We start from the raw sequence: 6,833 nt of genomic DNA, 5'->3' as shown, positions 1-6,833 counted from the left end.
GCGGCTAGTAGATCATATTGACTGAGTCATTGAGGAGAGATCTGTATGAAGGATGGACTCTTCAAGGTAGAGAAGTGAATGCAAACTTCAACTAAAGCTCAGTCTGTCCTAACACAAGCCTCATACTGTGAGCACATTACTAAAATAGACCATCTGTAAATACCAAAGGGATACAAAATGTTTACCAGGACCCAGCAGTCGACAATGCAGCCTTTATGACTGGACAATCATAAATAATATTTTTATTAGTAGTGTAAAATTTCTTTTCCTCATTATTTAAATCAGTAAAAAAATGACTTCAACCTTTTGGAATGTTGAACTTACAGGTCTGTCTGTTTTACATTTCTGAGACAGGAAAATGGCCTTTCTGTTACTATTTCTGTGTAACCTGTTGGGACTCACACATTGGACTTCCAGTCTAACAAGCTACAAATTCCTCTTCTGGTTTAATGGTATACTGATCATGCTTGTAGTTGAACAGAATAAGCATGATATATGACTTTGAATTAGCTGGTAGGGAATGTAGCACAAAGCAAGTTCTGACTTGAAAGTCTGCATTTTACTTGGGGTATGTATAGAACACTACCAATTTAGAAATAATGAGAATACATGATAACCACTGAGATACCCAGAAAATACATATTAGCACAATTTTCTTTTTTTCTTTTTCTTTTTTTTTTTTTTTTTTTTTTTTTTTTTTTTTTTTTTGGTTGACAAACTTCTTAAGCTTTATTAGAGGAGGGACAGGAGGAGGAGGAGGTTCCTGTGTTGAACAGATTTTATTATGAAGCTCTGAAGCCTGGGGATGTCAGGACTGGAAAGCGAAGGGCACTTTGAGAAGGGATGCTGGACAGGAACATCTATACCCTTGAATAAAGAGCAAGGGCACCCATCTCAGAAGCGACCATGCCGGTGGTCTGGGGAACGACGCCGGTTCCTTTCTCGGGGACGGTGACCTGTGTGGGACCTTGGAGGTGACCTATGCCTGGGTCCTCGTCCATAGAGCTGCCGGCGCAAGTTCCTGGATATGGGTCGTAGGTGCATAAAGTTGCAGAAGCCACCTCGGGTGCACTCCCCCATCTCATACTGCCGGCAGCATGACTCTCGGAAGTCAGTGACAGGAAACAGCTCGGCATGCACAGCCTGCCCGTTGAACCAGCTGTTATTGAGTTCCACCATAGCCCGCTCTGCATCCTCCTCCCGCCGGAACTTAACATAGACATTGCCCACGAGGTGGTCCCCGAGGTTGTCACACACATTCATCTCTTCAATCTCTCCATACTTCTCCTGCAGTTCTGTGAATACCTCCTCAAAGAAGTTATCATAGTGTTCTTGCACCTCCACATCGCTCACGTGACAGTGTGATCCATCTGCAGTTTGGGCTGTGTTCTGTGGATTCCGGTACAAGTTGAGCAGAACTATAGTCTGGCTGAAAGTCGGTTTGTTGTGAAGTCGGGAACACCGGTCCCTTTTGTCCTTCTCAGCCCCAATTTGTCCTTCTCAGTCCCGAATATCGAAACTAAATATTCAGCCATTTTTACCCGAACACTCCAACGCGCTTGCTCCTTGCATCACTTCCCCACAATTTTCTTTAAAAAAAAAAAAAAAAACTGTTTGAGCAAGGTATTTTTACATGTAAAGGACTCCAACTTGGCTTGATTTGATTATCTCTTGAGCACTGTGAAGATGTCTCATGTGGATGAAAGAAATAAAGATACATAAGTCGTCTAAGTCTTTGTGTGACAATCGTACTTAGATTCTGAGCTTTACTGTGAGGACTCAGTAATGTAATAGATGAATGTTGGGGAACTCTGGGAAGGACCACATCTGTCTTCACTGCTGTGTCCACTGATACCATTGTTACCTCACACTCTACATTTAATTACTTAATGGACAAATCATCCTAACTTACAGTGAGTCAGGAACATTGGAAGACATCACAAAGCAAGACAGAGGTCCCCTGTGAGATCCTAAGATATCCGAGGTCAGGGAACTACTTAGGATGTCATAGACACCTACCCCTCTCTTCTTCTTCCATTGAGGAAGTCAAAAGATCTCCAGTTCGATTTGGGAGACACCAGGCCCTGGTAAGCCAATCGGCACCAGATCTCCAAGAAACTCACTGTAGAACATCGGTGTGCTCACACAAATTCTTTTTTTTTTTAAGCTAAATTGAATGAGAAGCTGTAATTAAAATCCTTTACTGCTGGAGGATGGGTGAGTCAGGTGTGAGAGTAAACTGCTTTCTTGATGACAAAGGCCCTGGTTATGGTGATTTCTTCAGTATGGGCTATTTATCAAGCCATCTCAAAGACCTGGTCCTCCTTGGTCTGTTCAATGCAGACAGATATCTAAGAAGTGGACTTTAGGGACAGTTGAGTGAGTAGAAGCTACTTGAGTGAGCTGGAGTGGTGGTAAACTCTGATTCATATTCAGACTGGTCTGGAGCATAGTATGTACATTGGCTCTGTGTCTTTCTATACGTACTCAAAAATGTCTCCCTACCCACATATGTCTTGAAAGATTTTTCAGGAATTGTTTTTCCCTGTTCTTATCTTTCTATCTTTAATCTCAAGCGCAATATTAGATCAAGGGTAAATAGCTCATCTAGGCAAAAATAATCAGATTTACTCTCCATGGGACTAGAGACCAGGACGCAGGCACTGGGTTGGCTGGCTCAGAGAAGGGGAAGCAGAAAGTCATGTAGACTTGGGAGATGAGGTGGCTTTCTGCAGAGGTGAGGGGTGTTAGAACATACATGCAAACACATGAAAAGGAATCCACAGGTAAAGGTGAGCTGAAGCGATGTGGATACGATCAAGCGATGGATTCTTCCAGTGATTTTCCACTTCCCATGAGGCATTGCTGCCTTTCCTATGGCTGCTTCTGTGGGATCCTCACAGTAAACTCACTTGGGCATCCTTGAAAGGATTTCTTTTTCTAGAAACCAAAGCTCCTACTAAAACATCCCTGACCACACTAGTATTTTGTTTTGAACTCACCTTCTCCCATTCCTGTAGACGCCACAGTCTCCTTCTAGCTCGGGGAGTGTCTTACTGGTCCAGGTTATGCTGGTGACTGGTAAGGAGTGAGAAAGAGACAGACACAGAAACCCCTGAGAAGTAAACAATGACTAACACTTCAGAGAAGATCAAAGTTCTCTCCTCCCTAAACAAGAAGGTGGAGCACTCTGCCTTGAAGGCATCTGCTGCCTTTATTCATCACCTAGATGGGTCATCAGTTATTTCATAAATACTTGGAGCAAGAAATAAAGGAGTCCCTGGTGCCCAGCCTCATCCCTTTACTGAAAGAGAAAGACTGATAAAAACTGACCCAAATATGTGACTATGCGCACACACACACACACACACACACACTTTTAACTGTTTTAATAGATAACATATTTCTACGGCATTTAAACCAGTCATTGTTGATAATTAATAAGAAAATCTTTGTGAATAGCTGGTGGAACCATCCATCAATATACAATTCTAGGAAGGAGCTACATACCAAGAGATAGGAGTGAATTAATACTGCAAAGAAAAGGAGTTGTCTGTGTGGATGAGGTTTATTTTGTTTGTTTGTTTTTAAATAACCTTACATGTGAAGAGCTGTCCTTTAAAGATAACTTTATTAGGAAGCTCTCTGAGCTTGAAATTAGAGGTGGGGTTGTTTTTGTTTTGTTTGGGTTTGGTTTTTTTTTTTAAGTAGGAGGAAGTGTGAGGCGGGTATGTAAGTAGAAACATTCAATAAGAAAGAGGATGAAGAGGTGTGGAGCTTTGAGAAAGAGAGAGAGATGTAGCATTTGTATATGGAAATGAAGGAGGAGGGAGGAGGACCACAATTAAAGAATGAAAAACAAACAAAAACCAGGAATCATTTCAAATCAACCGGCAAGATTACAGGATAGGAGCTATTGGGCTGCACATCCTCAGTAGGATTGTTACTAGTCCAAGGCCTCAGGTGATTTCCACCAGAAGCAAGCCAAACATCTCTACTCACCCTCAACATTCTCGAGGAACTCAGAGCTGAACATCTAAATTCCATTGGCAACTCCTTCAGAAAATATGATTAGAAGGAGAGAAAAGTAGAGGAATTAAAGGAATGGAGATCTGAGCCCTCCAAAACTGGACATGAAAGTAAGCAGACACTGTGGATTCCAGCGGACCTCAAGGCCTCTCCTGAGCTCCTGCATGTCTTAAAGCTGTAAGTTGGAGACTGCATGGGCTGCTTTCTCTGGGTCCTGCTCTCACTGAGATTATTAACAGTGACCACGAAGAACTAATTGAATTTGCCAACAGGACATGATTTTTGTCTCTTGCTTACTATGCTATAAGGTTCCTCCTATATCTTACTTAGTACCAAGAATAAAGGCCTCCTGACCCACGATGTGCCAATAATCTGGGATTTGACATTGGTTGATTTCTTTTCTATCATAATCTTGGGCAGGGAGCTGAAAACTGACATTTTCTTGCCCAAGTTCAGTAGAACCCTTTTGGCTCTCAGTTGGTTTTTTCCCCCATGAACCTAGTTCTGGTAGTCTCTGAGTGACAAGAGCTGATGGTCTCCATGCCACATTGGCTTCAAAGCATGTCTTTCAAGTCACATGTCTGCTATGTGAGGCGCTATATTGCCTCTGCTGTCCTGCCCCACTATGGTCCATGGTTTCTTCTTTAACTATGGTTCCTTTTATTCTTTTTGGATTAATAAGGTTTTAAAAGCTGTTTTTAAAAGCAGTCCCTGTTTTTTGCTAACTTATAGTGCTGAGGTTGAGCCCAGGGTCTCCTGCCCATGGGGCAGGTTTCTGCTAAGCTACTTAGTCCTTAAAGTGGTTTCATACCTGAAGATTAGAGTGGAATCCCCATGGACGCTCAGCCCATTATCTTGGCTGAAAGTCCTCCTTTGCTAGTAAGGGACAGATCTGGGTTTCAGATCTAGATATATTCTACATCTGAAATTATGCATAATGGTTTCTTTTATTACAGCACATTTTCTTCCAGAATTGCTCTATAAAATGGACTTATCCAAAGTGAGTTTTAACAAATGGAAGATAGAGGCAAGCTTGCAGGATTACTAACCCCCCAATTCTCTGTCTAATAAAGCTACACACTTGAGAAGGTTTGCAAAAATGGAGCAAAGCCCTGGGGCGCTGGGATATCCAGGTCCTGCTCCTGACCTCCTGAACTTGTCATTGGAGTCAGCTCACTCCCCACAGCACTCCCCTATGTGTAGAGGGGTCTGATCCCATCTACATCAGCGTGGGGCACATCCCAAGCTGTTTCCAGCCATTGCAGGAAGGAAGTCTTTTGGGCAGACACTTTTCATTTCCATGTCTTCACACCCACCTGCCTGCTCACACGTGTGCTCGCTCACGCCCAATGTGAGGCCAACAAACCGATGCTGAGAACACCAGTCTTTAGATCAACGAGTGAGTTGTCTAAATGAGCATATTTTGAGAGGTTGGCAGAAGAAATATGAGGACCCTAAGCGCTCCTAGAAAAAGAGAGCTTTTGGCTCCACACTATCTTAAGCCTCAGATAGGTTGCCATGTTTGTTTTTATACAGTCCTTCCACGCACCAGCCAGGAAAATCTCATCATGGTCACACCTGTATTGCTTACCCACACTCCCTTTCCCTCATGCTAATGGCTATTATGCAAATGTTGAGTATTGATTGAATATTGACTATACTCTAACAATTCAATTAACTGGAAAATAGTGTTTGGTTGAGTAAGTTTCCTGTTTTTAAATAACACAGGTTAGAACTTGCCTTTGAAGCTCTTTTTTATGCATGTGTAGATACACTAGTTAGCTTAAGTTAACAAGTGCATGTCAAGTACAAAATTGTCAGAGCAGAAACATGGACACAAACTTGAGTTCTCACCAAGTTCCCACATATGTCTGGCTGTGTGATATTTAGGAAGTTATCCAACCTTGAGCCTCAGTTCCACCATCTATAGATTGGGTGTAATAAACCCCACTGTCTAGAATTGTGAGTATGATATGCGATCATGGATGAGAAATGCTTGGCACAGGTCCTATTGGGGAGCTCATACTTCACAACTCGCACCCATTATTGCTATTAACATTGTGAAACTGAAACTGTCTTGGGCTCTCACTGCTTGACAGATCCAGGATGGACTCACAGCAACCCACAGCCCAAGTCATTTGGAAAAGGTGTGGCTGGAAATAGAAAGCAATTATTGGCTTGTGGTTTTGCACAAGAGAAAATAGACAAATACAGACTGGATCCTGGGTACCTGGGCTGTTGGTTGCGCTGTATTTGAGTCTGTGCCCTGATTAGGCTGTGGTTGTTCACGGACAGTGAATTCCTTGTCCCTATCAGATACAAATACTCAAGAGGTTCAGTTTAAGAGCCACCCACTCTCTGGACTGGCTGTTCTAATCCAACAGCTGGAGTCAAGATTGTCTTTCTGAGTGATTATATCCTGGGAGGGAGAATCGTGGCCCGGAGTCCAGCTAAGGAGATTTAGAGACCCTTGTCATCTAGAGAATTCCAGCTAATGAACCTTCATGCAGCAGGAAGTGATTTTAGGCAGCTCAGTAGACATTCATTCTTTAGAAATGCCACCCCCTCGTTGGGCCTCTGCAGGCCACCCTCTGGAGCCCCTCTCTAGTTTCCCACACACAGTGTTTCTTCCTCTGGGCACTGCTTCTCAGGAGATTGGGGGGGGGGGTGAAGAGACTGGTCTTCCAAGGCTACTGAACTTATCTCTTTCCTCTTGCTATGCAAACAACTGTGTGAAGGCCACCCAGATTCTTCAATTAAAGAGAAACTCACAGAGAAGGACACAGGCCAAGGCTGTTTCATAT

General features: G+C 43.0%; 1 pseudogene across 1 annotated transcript; it reads right to left on the bottom strand.

The window, feature by feature from the left end:
- Positions 1-709: 709 nt before the first annotated feature.
- LOC116083374 lies at positions 710-3,063 on the bottom strand (annotated as a pseudogene). The gene is made up of 2 exons (XR_004115697.1): positions 3,003-3,063; positions 710-1,589 (listed from the first exon to the last, which is right to left on the bottom strand). The product of XR_004115697.1 is annotated as a splicing factor U2AF 26 kDa subunit pseudogene (transcript).
- Positions 3,064-6,833: the final 3,770 nt, after the last annotated feature.

The sequence above is a fragment of the Mastomys coucha genome, unplaced genomic scaffold, assembly GCF_008632895.1.
Source record: "Mastomys coucha isolate ucsf_1 unplaced genomic scaffold, UCSF_Mcou_1 pScaffold8, whole genome shotgun sequence".
In the NCBI taxonomy this organism is placed as follows: Eukaryota; Metazoa; Chordata; class Mammalia; order Rodentia; family Muridae; genus Mastomys; species Mastomys coucha.
Note: the sequence above shows the minus strand (reverse complement) of the source record. Positions and strands in the feature narration are given on the sequence as shown.